At 47.7% G+C, this 12790-nt stretch overlaps 2 long non-coding RNA genes across 3 annotated transcripts; both read left to right on the top strand.

The window, feature by feature from the left end:
- The first annotated feature begins 7505 nt into the window (after positions 1–7505).
- LOC309710858 lies at positions 7506–7853 on the top strand. The gene is made up of 2 exons (XR_014277816.1): positions 7506–7635; positions 7717–7853. It is a non-coding gene; the product is annotated as an uncharacterized lncRNA (long non-coding RNA).
- Positions 7854–8637: 784 nt separating this feature from the next.
- On the top strand, positions 8638–12790 carry LOC309709715. 2 transcript variants are annotated; one of them, XR_014277583.1, is made up of 4 exons: positions 8638–8840; positions 12134–12345; positions 12423–12572; positions 12654–12790. It is a non-coding gene; the product is annotated as an uncharacterized lncRNA (long non-coding RNA). The 2 variants fall into 2 exon arrangements; XR_014277582.1 differs by having other exon boundaries at positions 12423–12790.

Consider the following 12790-nt stretch of genomic DNA (forward strand, 5'->3'; position numbering starts at 1 on the left):
AACTGAAGTAACTGATGGAAGCTTTCGTGGTAAATGGAAGAAGAGTAACTGGAATAAAAATACATTCCCATCTTAAATGTAGTGTAGTAATAGGATGAATTACCATAAAATGGAAGTACAAATATTAAAAAGTCTGATGCGCTTCAGTAAATATCATTTATGTAAGTAAACATAATTTTCGTGTAAATACTTTTAATGGCCAGACCTCTCTCCCTGTCTTTACATAGGCTTTCCACTTGGGGGCAACAAACACTCACCTGCACGGGTTGTTTGGTTCAAGGACAAAACCGCTATTTAAAGGACAAAAAACTAAGGTAATTGATATCGTCATTAAATGTTACTGAAGTCTACTATTAGTTTCACTACACATCTAACAAATGGCTGGTAGACTTAAGAAGTGAAAGACTTTGTAAAAGCTTTGATTGCTGAGATTTCTTTTTTAGACCTGTCCTCTCACCTCCAGCAGTTTTATTCTTTATTTAGACACAGAGAGAGAACACTGAGGGAAAGAGACAAGAGTCTCCGACAGGTCCCGCTCCTGGGCCAGTTTCTAAACGTGTACTTCTATTTTTACACAATATCAAGCTCATGTTGCAATTTTAATATTCTCGAGGATGGAACAAACAGAGCAGTGGTACAGTTCTCAAGCTGTGGTCTGGCACTATTTATACCAGATATTGGTGTGCGTGAAACATCTGTTTATGTAGCCTACAGCTGCTTTTGTGAAACCCCAACACATTCTTATTCCCAAGGCATCACATAGTGATGCTTGTTCGGAAACCTTGGGTGTCAAATTTTAAAGCACTGGGAAACCCTGTAGCATAAAGGTAGCATTATGTCGCATTGTAAGCAGCTGATTTTGACTGTTTTGCTTTTTTATCAATTAGCTCTGAGTACCTATTCTGCTTGTTTAGATTACTGATAAAAAAATGCATTATATTGCCACAAGTATTCACTCAAACATCCAAATCATTGAAATTGATATGTTTCAATCACTTACATGGTCACAGGTGTAAACAAAACAAAAAAACACAGAGGCATGCAGACTTCTTCTACAAGCATTTGTTTAAGAATGAGTCGTTCTCAAGAGCTCAGGGAATTACTTGCTATTAAATATTCCATAGTCAACTGCTAGTGCTATTTTAACAAAGTGGAAGTGATTGGGAACAACAGCAACTCGGGCACAAAGTGGTAGACCATGTAAAATCACAGAATGGGGTCTGTGGAAGCTGAGATTCATAGTTAGCAGAGGTTGCCAACTTTCTGCCAAGTCAATCTCTCCAGACCTACAAACTTCATGTCATCTTCACATTAGCTCAAGAACACAGCGTAGAGCTTCATGGAGCAGTTTTCCATGGCCAAGCAGCTGCATCCAAGACTTAACTTGCCATACTCAATGCAAAGTGTTGAATGCAGTGGTATAAGCACATCGCTACTGGACCATTGTTACGCCGGTTTATTGTCGGTTTATGTCCGACAATAATTTCACGGACCAGCCTTTAAGGTGTTGTAGATAAATACAACAAAATAAAACCAGTACCGGTACAAAAAAAAATTATTCACAACACAAGGGAAAAGAAATAACGCTCAAAACTCATAAAAATCCTGAAAACCATAAATTTCACAACCGAGCCTCAACCCGGTACCAAAACGACTCACGGACCGGCCCAGGGGTTGGGGACCACTGCTCTAGAGCACTAGAAATGTGTTTTCTTCAGTAACGAATCACGCCTCCCCGTCTGGCAATATGGGGAGGCAGTTGTGACTGTGGCCACGTCCACACTGATCTCTCTGTCTTGGCCTCCCGTCCACAGCGAAAATGCAGACTTTTGAAAACGATGACGCACGTTAGTCATATGATGCAGTCATGTGAACAATTAAACTAAGATAGCAGAGGGGATTATACAGCAGTTGTTTTGTTTGCTCTCAATTTTGACAGCCCCATTGAAGCTTAATATCAGTTTGTACATGCTCCAGATAGCTTTTCTTCAAATTCTCAATTGCTTTTTCAACTTAGTACTTTTGTGTTACTCGCAGCAACAACGCCACCTCATTGTTAGTCCATTTAGAAAGAGCCAGAAAGTGAATAAGCGGCAGACAGAAATGAGGCAGGTCGAATCTTCTTGCGTTTACTGCAGTACTGGAACGTGAGTGTTTTCGGCCGTTTCAATGTGGATGTGCAACTCTGTAAAAACGACTGAAAACGCTAGTGTGGACGCGGAGCGTTTTCAGACGAAAACGCCGTTTTCAAATCTATCCGGGCTAGTGTGGACGTAGTCTGTATTGTGCCAAGCGTAAAGTTTGGAGTAGGGGGATTATGGTGTGCGGTTGCTTTACAGGAGCTGGGCCCCCTTAGTTCTTAATACTTCAGCATACCAGGACATCCCCAAACTGACTTTACAAATATGCTTCTGGAAGAATGGTCAAGAATTCCCATAAACGCTCCTAAACCTTGTAGAAAGCCTTCCCAGAAGAGTTGAAGGTGTTATAGCTGCCATTAGATTAAACCCTGTGGATTAGGAATTGGATGTTACTGACATTCTTATACAGACAAATGAGCAAATACAGTGTAGTTTGGGTTAATATACAGCCTTTTACACTGGTTTTCAAAACCACATGTTAGAACTAACATCTGATATCTGCAAGAGGCTGATAGCATATGGTGTTTATGTAAAGCCCTTACAGTGCTGCTTTATCAAAGCTGCCCGCACCTCAGTGATATACACTATGGTCCAGATTTACTAATGTGTTTACTAAAGCGCAAACTGGGCTTTGACTTCCAAAAAACCCCCAAAAACATGCTGTTGGTCTTTACAAAGAGAGCGCAGCGAGAAGTACAACAGCTTATCACTTACTTGCCATAATATAACTGTGACTCGTAATTTGCTTTGCACTACGAAATTTGATCCTGGTCATTTAGCTCACTGGTCTGCCCACTCTTTATTCCTGACCCCCTCTCCATCTTACGTTCGCCATCACACTTTCGCCTCCTTTGTCCTTTCTCTCTGTGCCCCCCTCCCATCTTCCTTTCTACATCTTTTCACCTGTTTTCTTTTACAGCAACACTTAACCTCTTCACGACTCCAGATCATCACTTTGCCTTACTACCTAGCCTTTTATGTCTTTTCAGTCTTCACTTCCTATTGATACCTTTTCCATTTCACAGCCGGACCTTTTTTTGTACTGCCTTCTTCCTTGTGCTGCAGTTGCTTGTACGGTTAACACAGCAGCCACGAACTGATTCAGGTGAAGGCCGATTTCTTTCAAAATTCCCCTTACTTTTGACTTCAGGGCACAAAGAAGATGTTAAAGGAACCAAACAACAAAATGTCTTTGCTAATTCACATCGCTTTAAAGTAAACTAACATGATAAATAACAGATTGCAAGACCATGACCTGTGCATTATTAAATGGTTTATACATGAGACTGAACTCAGTTAAGTTGAATCTGCGAGTAAAACTGTGCCAGTATTGACCTCGTTGTGTTTGTGCTTTTCTTGAGCTTTTGCTTCTTTGTATTATATTCACACACTTTCAGAAATAAGAAATAAGGGTACAGTAAAAGCTCCTTTCTGTCCTTACAGGAAGATGAATGTATCCCCTGGGGCTATTAAATAACATAAAGGTAACTGTGTGTACTTTTTAGAGCGCCAAAACTGGCACATATATGTTCCCAAATAGTAAAATCTACACACTTTCACTGTCTCCTCTAGATTTTATGAATAATAACAAAAATATAATATAAATAAATGGGTTCCCCTGCACTGTTTTGCACCCTTTTTTAAAGGTCAGTTTTTGTAGACCAGAATTTATATGGCACTTTTCTAGTCCTACTGATCGCTGAAAGCTTTAGACTGAAAGCGACATTTAAGCATGTATTCATAAAGTGCTTTTAATCTTTACACTTCTATCCCACATTTGGCTCACAGCCAATGCCAAATCACCAGCTAAGTCAGTGGTTCCGCGCACATGCACGCACGCACGCACATGCACAAACACATCCTCCAACCACACACACCCATATGTTGCTCCATTGCGGTTTATTTCACATCTCAAACATTTAGTAAACAATTAAGCAAATACAAGTAATCTGCAATAAATTACAGGTAGTAAGGAAATAGACTACTAACTCTTTTAAGCAACGTCCGCACCTACACAGGTATTTTTGAAAACGCAGTTGTTTCATCCACACGTAAACGGCGTTTCGAATCACTGAAAACGGAGATTTTTTTAAAACTCCTTTTTTTTGTTTACTTGTGGACACAGAGGTCAAAGGTATGTGCCTTTTTTCACGTCACGCTGTGCGCCACGTTATTGTTTACATGAGATGAATTGCAGAATGGCAGATAGTCAGATTAACAGTATTTTGTCTCTATCTTCAGGTTTTACAGGCTTACATATACACACGCAGTTACTGTCCCACTATTTAGAAAGGCAGAGGCGTCACAGTGTAATTATTTTACATGTAGTTGGATTTTTCCTGTGTAATAATATTCAACATTGCTATCAATACATTTTTCAAAAAAAAAAAGCCTCTCTGTGCAAAATGGGTTTAAAAACATAAACAGCTGTGGGATACTGTTTGTCCGTGATTTATTGTTGACTATTTTGAATGAAACGCTTGATTGTTCGATGATCACGCTTCAGAAGCTTTGCAATTTTGAGACTGCTGCATCCCTCTGCAAGATATCTCACTGTTTTTAACTTTTCTGAGCCTGTCAAGTCCTTCTTTTGACCCATTTTGCCAAAGGAAAGGACGTTGCCTAATAATTATGCACACCTGATATAGGGTGTTGATGTCATTAGACCACACCCCTTCTCATTACAGAGATGCACATCACCTAATATGCTTAATTGGTAGTAGGCTTTCGAGCCTATACAGCTTGGAGTAAGACAACATGCATGAAGAGAATGATGTGGACAAAATCTCATTTGCCTAATAATTCTGCACTCCCTGTAATTCTGCAGGGGAGACCTACCTTTGCACTTGTGCAGGTGAAACCAAAGGGAAGATATGCTTCACCATATTTTCTAGTCTTTGGCTTAGAATGAAGTTGGTTTGGTAACATGTTCAGCAATGCTTCATCTCCTGTTTTGCGTTTGTGTGGGCGCCCCGTGGTTGCAGTGTACAAGCATTGTTTTTTTTTTTTTTCCCTTTTCATACCGCGCCCCCCCTGCAATGGCTCTGCGCCTCCCCTAGGGGGCAGGCCCCACACCTTGGGAAGGTCTAAGCTAAGTAAACACGCATGTGCTTGGACTTTGGGAGGAAGCTGAAGTTACCCAAGGAAACTCATACAGACACAGCAAGGACGTGGTTACTCTACATAAATAGGTTACAGCCATTCTTGGCTCAGGAGGTAGAGCAGTTTGCCCACAAATAAGTAGGTTTGTGGTCCTTCGTTGGCTACAGACTGTCCTTGGAAAAAATATTAAATATATAATAAATGTTTGTTTTTAAAAAACAAACAAACATATAAATGTTAATAATTACTGTGTATGGCCAATCTTAATTCACAGTTTCACCAAGATCGGCTCACCTGTTAAGGAGGAGACAGACAGACATATCTTTCTACAATTATAAGGCTGTTGTTGAAATTAAACCATATCAGCCTCGCTTCCCTAACTGTACCCATTTCTAATCTTTTCTAATCCCAATAAAAATGTTAAAATCATCAGCTCTGCCACCTCCAGCTCAGCAAACCACACATTTTAGCCGGTCAGTCCTCTTCTCTCTAGAGCATACCTCCACCTCTTCAGGCTTGCTTGTTCCCTACGCTCACTACCAGAGATGGGCAGTAACGCGTTACTTGAAACGCGTTACTGTAATCTGATTACTTTTTTCAGGTAACGAGTAAAGTAAGGGATTACTACTGCAAAAACGGTAATTAGATTACCGTTACTTTCCCGTAGGAACGCTGCGTTACTAAAACCGTGATTTTTTTTGCGAGAATGTCTCATGACAGTGACGTAAGCGAGTGCGACCTTCGTGACAACAGCTGTGTGCAGATCAACAATGGATCATATATCGAGTGTGGGAGAGAGTATGAGCGTGCAGCGTTTAAAGCGTGGAAGTACTGACCTCATTTTGAGTTTGATTCCATAAAAAGTGACAAAAACATTAGTGTCCGTTGTATGTGGGAAGAAAACATCTTTTCACAGTGAAAAAAACGAGTGCACTACCACGTAATGGGAAACTCACAGAGAAACTCGCGGATTCTTCCACTGACCGCTGCGGCACACCTGCACCAGGGTAAACCTCCGCCTACCACACTCCTGCTTTACAGGTGAAAATAGAGCAACAGGACCGCTAGTCTTTGATGTTATTTATTTTCTTCTGTGTTTTACTTGCATCTATTGGAAAGAGTGAGTGTAAACACACACACAAAAAAAATATTTTATGTGCTGGAATGTGCAGAAAATAGGTTTAAATGTTAAACAAATTTCTTCCAGTCAGAGAATGTTGCATTTAATTAAATTTTTGCTTGATGCATAAAGTTAAAAGATTAAAACTAATAAAACAAGTTTTAAAAAGATACTTTTCCATTTGATTACATTTTGTATGATGGATTATGTAGAAAAAGTTGAATTGGGCTGAAAGATCTATCGCTTTATCACCTATTCAGGTTGTAAATCGTGTTTTTAAAAAGTAAGTAACTTAGTAACTAAGTAATTAATTACTTTTGAAAATAAGTAATCAGTAAAGTAACAGGATTACTTTTTTTGGGGAAGTAATCGGTAATTAGTTACTGATTACTTTTTTCAAGTAACTTGACCAACACTGCTCACTACAGATCACACTGTCATCTATGAACATCTCATCGATGGAGACACCTGCCTGACCTCTGTCAGAGCTGATCCTTGATGTAGTCCCACCCCTACTTTGAACCCATCTGTCGCTCCTGTCTGTCCTCATACAGGCCCTTCATGACCCTCTTGTACTTCTCTCCCACTCCTGATTTCCTTATGCAGTACCACAGTTCCTTTCTTGGCACCCTATCATATACTTTCTTTAAACTGACAAAAACATGGTGAAGCTCCTTCTGACTTTCTGTACTTCTCCATCAACACTCTCATAGCAAACATCGCATCTGTAGTTACTACAGCTAGATCAAGCTATCCTTGATCTTTAGAATCAGTACCAGTACACTTCTTCTCTCTTTGTCAGACATCCTTTCAGTCTCCAAAATTGTGGTAAACAATCTGGATAAAAAGTCCAGTGTCCTCTCGCCCAGACATCTCCATACCTCCACAAATATTGTCATGGTCCGCGGCCCGGCGTCTGAGGTGCTGATGGGATGCCCACTCCCGTGGGCGTGGCCGCTGACTCCACACCTGCATCCCATCCCAGGCGATCACCAGGTGGACCATTTAATCCTGCCCAGCCTGCTGCTCCACGCCAGTCCGTAATCGTCTTTCAGCGGTAACGCACACCTACGGGAAAGTCCTTAGGCAATCCTATCCGTGTGAACTAGTACTAACTCTGCCTTGTATACCCAGATCACTGCTCGGCGTGTTTTGAGTCACCAGCCTGTCCAGAATTTGGATCACGATCAACCCCAGCCGCCTCGCCCTTTCTGGAGCTTCTCCCCACGGACCCTCACCCCTCCCTCCGGTTCCCTTGGCCCCGCTATCATCGTAAGACGCGTACACTACCTCCCCTCGTATGCTGCCGGTTTACCCGCACCCCAATAATCCTTTTTTCTTTTTCTGTTTCAGCCTCCCACGGTCCCGCTCTCGGCGTTTCCTGCGCGATTCTTCTCCCGGTCCCTCGGTTTCTCTGGTTCCGTGCGTTTTCTCCCTTCTACTCTCCCGGGACACTCTCAGTTATAATAAAGTTTATTTTTTCTCTCGTACCGCTGTGTGTGTGTTCTGCTCCTGGGTCCAGCTTGTGTGTTGAACTTCGGTTCTTGACAGTACGGACTGGCCAGTATGGACCCAGCAGATCCACTCCACTCCGCCATTAATAAGCAGGGCGCTATTCTCGGTCGCCACGACCAGCAGCTTCAATCGCTCCAGGACCGCTACCAAGAACTCAGTGACACTCGGGAACAGCTGTGAACCAAGCCGCCCGATCCCGTGCCCCACGGCGTTTCGCCTCCGCCTTTGGAGCCCTTCCACGGGGAGTTAGACCTGTGTGGGGGGTTCCTTTTTCAATGCTCCCTGTTCTTCAGCCGCACGCCACACGCCTTCCCCACGGATGCAGCTAAAATCTCCTATTTTGTAGGTTTATTACGGGGACGTGCTTTAACGTGGGCTGAGGCCTATTTAACATCTCACTCCATTCGTGATTGCGATTACGATGATTTCCTGGAGGAGTTCCGGGCTACGTTCTCCCCTCCGGTCTCGGAAGATGACGCCACACAGAAGTTGCTGGGGCTCCGTCAGGGGCGGCGCAGTATCGCGGAGTACCTAGTCGAGTTTCGTACCAGAGCGGTCGCCGTGGGTTGGCCCGATTCAGCTCTCCGTGGGGTTTTTTTACGGTCACTAACCGACCAGATGAAGGACCAACTAGCTTTTCACGAAGAGACTAAATCCTTCGAAGAATTGGCTTCCCTCGCCCGTAGGATCGATAGACGCCTGCGGGAGAGGGATGCCGAGCGGCTGCTTAAACCTATGGGCTCCGTATTGCGCCCCGGGATCAGTGTTTCTCCGCCCACGCCCACGGCTGCGTGTGCGCGCTCTCCGTCGCCTCCCCCGCCCGAACCCATGCAGATCGGACGCTCTCGGCTTTCTCCGGAGGAGAGGGAACGCCGATTTCGGGCTGGAGAATGCCTGTACTGTGGGAGGCCCGGTCACCGCATCGCTGTCTGCCCGGTCCGCCCAAACGACCCGGCCCACCGGTAAGTCCGGGGATACGGGTGGGCAGCACGTTAAGCACTACTAGACCCCGATTATTACTGTCCGTTACCCTCGTAACTAATAACCAGACCTTTACATGCTCCGCGCTGGTAGACTCCGGGGCGGAACAGAATCTTATGGATGAGAGACTGGCTAAGAAATTAGCTGTGTCCCTCACGCCACTCGAGCCGCCCATCCCTGCGTCCACGTTGAATAATCAAGTGTTTGCTTATATCACCCACCAAACTGCACCCGTACAGTTAGTCACATCAGGGAATCACCAGGAGCAGCTTTCCTTTTTCACTTTTCCCGCTCCTGACACCCCGCTTATCTTAGGTTACCCCTGGCTACAGAAACATAACCCTCGCATCGATTGGGCCGGAAAGAGGATCGCGAGCTGGAGTGTGTTCTGTCTGGCGAACTGTTTGGGGTCGGCCGTTCCCTCCGTCTCAACGAAACGAAATTCAACCCCGCCACCCGCACCGGACCTCTCTTCCGTGCCCCCCGAATATCACGATCTTCGGCAGGTGTTCAGTAAGGACGAGGCGCTCTCACTACCTCCTCACCGTCCTTATGACTGTGCCATTGATTTACTCCCGGGAGCTTCGCTGCCCTCTAGCAGACTGTATAACCTGTCTCGCCCCGAAAGAGAAACCATGGAGAATTACATCCAAGAGTCGCTAGCGGCAGGACGAATCAGGCAGTCGTCCTCCCCTGTCGCTGCGGGTTTTTTCTTTGTGGGAAAGAAGGACGGGACGCTTCGCCCCTGCATCGATTACCGGGGTCTTAACGACATCACCATCAAGAATAAATATCCCCTCCCACTAATTAATTCTATTTTTGACTCACTCCAGGAAGCCACAGTCTTCACCAAGCTGGATCTGCGGAACGCCTATCACCTGGTTCGAATACGTGAGGGTGATGAGTGGAAGACCGCCTTCAACACCCCACTGGGGCATTTCGAATATCTGGTGATGCCGTTTGGACTAACCAACGCCCCGGCGGTTTTTCAAGCTCTAGTCAACGACGTGTTACGGGACTTCCTAAATGTGTTTGTTTTCGTATACCTAGATGACATTCTGATCTTTTCCAAAACACCCGAAGAACATCACATCCATGTGAGAAGCGTACTACAACGGCTGCTCGAAAACAGGTTGTACGTCAAGGCGGAAAAATGTGAGTTCCACGTTTCATCCATCTCCTTCTTGGGCTACATTCTAGCAGGTGGGCAGGTGAAGACCGACCCGGTGAAAGTCAAGGCAGTGTTGGAATGGCCGGTTCCGGAGTCACGGAAGAAGCTTCAGAGCTTCCTGGGGTTTGCGAACTTTTACCGCCGCTTCATCCGGAACTACAGCCAGGTGGCAGCGCCGCTCACCCAGCTCACCTCACCCAAAGTGCCCTTCACCTGGTCCCCTGAAGCCCACGCAGCCTTCGCTAAGTTAAAACGGTTATTCACTTCCACACCCATCCTAACCCACCCAGACGCTGCTAAGCAGTTTGTTGTAGAAGTTGACGCGTCTGATGCGGGAGTGGGAGCGGTTCTCTCCCAGCGGTCTGGGCCTCTGAATAAGCTCCGGCCATGCGCCTTCTTCTCACGCCGACTCACCCCCGCAGAGAAGAATTATGACATCGGCGACAGGGAACTGCTAGCCGTTAAACTCGCTTTAGAGGAATGGCGCCACTGGCTGGAGGGGGCCGCTCAGCCCTTCCTCATCTGGACAGACCATAAGAACCTCCTGTACCTGAGAACCGCCAAGAGGTTGAATCCACGCCAAGCTCGCTGGTCCCTATTCTTCGCCCGCTTCAACTTCACGCTCTCCTATCGTCCAGGATCGCGGAACACCAAGCCCGATGCACTCTCCCGTCAGTACTCCTCTGACAGCGAAGCGACTCCCCCCGCCACCATCCTACCCGCCACCTGCGTGGTGGGCGCCCTCACCTGGGAAATAGAGGAGACCATTCGCCGAGCTCTCCCGGGAGACCCCGATCCAGGGACCGGACCACCCGGACGGTGCTTCGTTCCTGCTGCCGCCCGTGGAGCTGTCATCCACTGGATCCACACAGCACGATTCACGTGCCACCCAGGCGTGAACAGAACGACGCACCTCCTCAAGAAACATTTTTGGTGGAAAACGCTAATAAGGGACGTGAGGGACTATGTGTCTGCCTGTGCCGTCTGCGCCCGTAATAAGTCATCCACCCAGCGCCCCGCAGGCCAGCTCCACCCGCTCACTACACCCCACCGGCCCTGGTCTCACATCTCCCTCGACTTTGTTACCGGTCTCCCTGCCTCGTCCGGAAAGCGTGTCATTCTCACCGTTGTAGATCGGTTTTCCAAGGCTGCTCACTTCATCCCGCTAGCCAAGCTGCCCTCAGCCGCTGAGACTGCCCAGTCGTTGGTTGCTAATGTGTTCAGGCTCCACGGAATCCCCTTGGAAATTGTCTCCGATCGAGGTCCCCAGTTCACCTCACAGGTGTGGAAGACCTTCTGTTCCGCTCTCGGCGCCAAGGTTAACCTAAGCTCCGGCTTCCACCCGCAATCCAACGGACAGACTGAACGTCTCAATCAAGAACTGGAGACTATGCTACGGTGCGTGGCCAGTCAAAACCCCTCCTCTTGGGTTACCTACCTGCCCTGGGTGGAGTACGCCCACAACACTCTAACCTCGTCCTCCACCGGTCTATCACCTTTCGAGGCGTCTCTCGGATATCAGCCTCCGCTCTTCCCTGAAGAGGACTTGACTCTCTCCGTCCCGTCGGCTCCACACCACCTTCGGCGCTGCCAACGTGTATGGCGCAGCGTTCGCAGCGCCATCCTGCGTGCGAAGGAACGACATGCGCACTACGCCGATCGTCGCCGCGCCCCAGCCCCTGACTACCAGCCGGGACAGAAGGTTTGGTTGGCTGCTGGGAACATCCCACTCCGGGGCACGTCCCGCAAACTGGCTCCCCGTTTCATCGGGCCATACGAGGTGGGCCGAGTCATCAACCCGGTGGCGGTCAGGCTTCGGCTTCCAGCCTCCCGGCGTGTGCACCCCACGTTCCATGTGTCTCAGCTTAAACCAGTCCGCCTCAGCCCCCTGTGCCCTCCTTCCGTGCCCCCTCCTCCCGCCCGGCTCGTCGGCGGCCATCCGGCCTATGCGGTCCGGCGTATCCTGGATGCGCGCCGGCGCGGGCGCGGCTGGCAGTATCTCGTGGATTGGGAGGGGTACGGCCCCGAGGACCGCCTCTGGGTCCCGCGCTCCTTCGTTCTGGACCCTCGCCTCATCTCTGCTTTCCATGCTTCTCTCCGCAGGCGGGGTCCCGGCCTGTCGCCTGGGGGCGACTCTTGAGGGGGGGGTACTGTCATGGTCCGCGGCCCGGCGTCTGAGGTGCTGATGGGATGCCCACTCCCGTGGGCGTGGCCGCTGACTCCACACCTGCATCCCATCCCAGGCGATCACCAGGTGGACCATTTAATCCTGCCCAGCCTGCTGCTCCACGCCAGTCCGTAATCGTCCTTCAGCGGTAACGCACACCTACGGGAAAGTCCTTAGGCAATCCTATCCGTGTGAACTAGTACTAACTCTGCCTTGTATACCCAGATCACTGCTCGGCGTGTTTTGAGTCACCAGCCTGTCCACCTGCCTGTCCAGAATTTGGATCACGATCAACCCCAGCCGCCTCGCCCTTTCTGGAGCTTCTCCCCACGGACCCTCACCCCTCCCTCCGGTTCCCTTGGCCCCGCTATCATCGTAAGACGCGTACACTACCTCCCCTCGTATGCTGCCGGTTTACCCGCACCCCAATAATCCTTTTTTCTTTTTCTGTTTCAGCCTCCCACGGTCCCGCTCTCGGCGTTTCCTGCGCGATTCTTCTCCCGGTCCCTCGGTTTCTCTGGTTCCGTGCGTTTTCTCCCTTCTACTCTCCCGGGACACTCTCAGTTATAATAAAGTTTATTTTTTCTCTCGTA

Source organism: Aulonocara stuartgranti (assembly GCF_965226115.1).
Source record: "Aulonocara stuartgranti genome assembly, chromosome: 7".
Lineage (NCBI taxonomy): Eukaryota > Metazoa > Chordata > Actinopteri > Cichliformes > Cichlidae > Aulonocara > Aulonocara stuartgranti.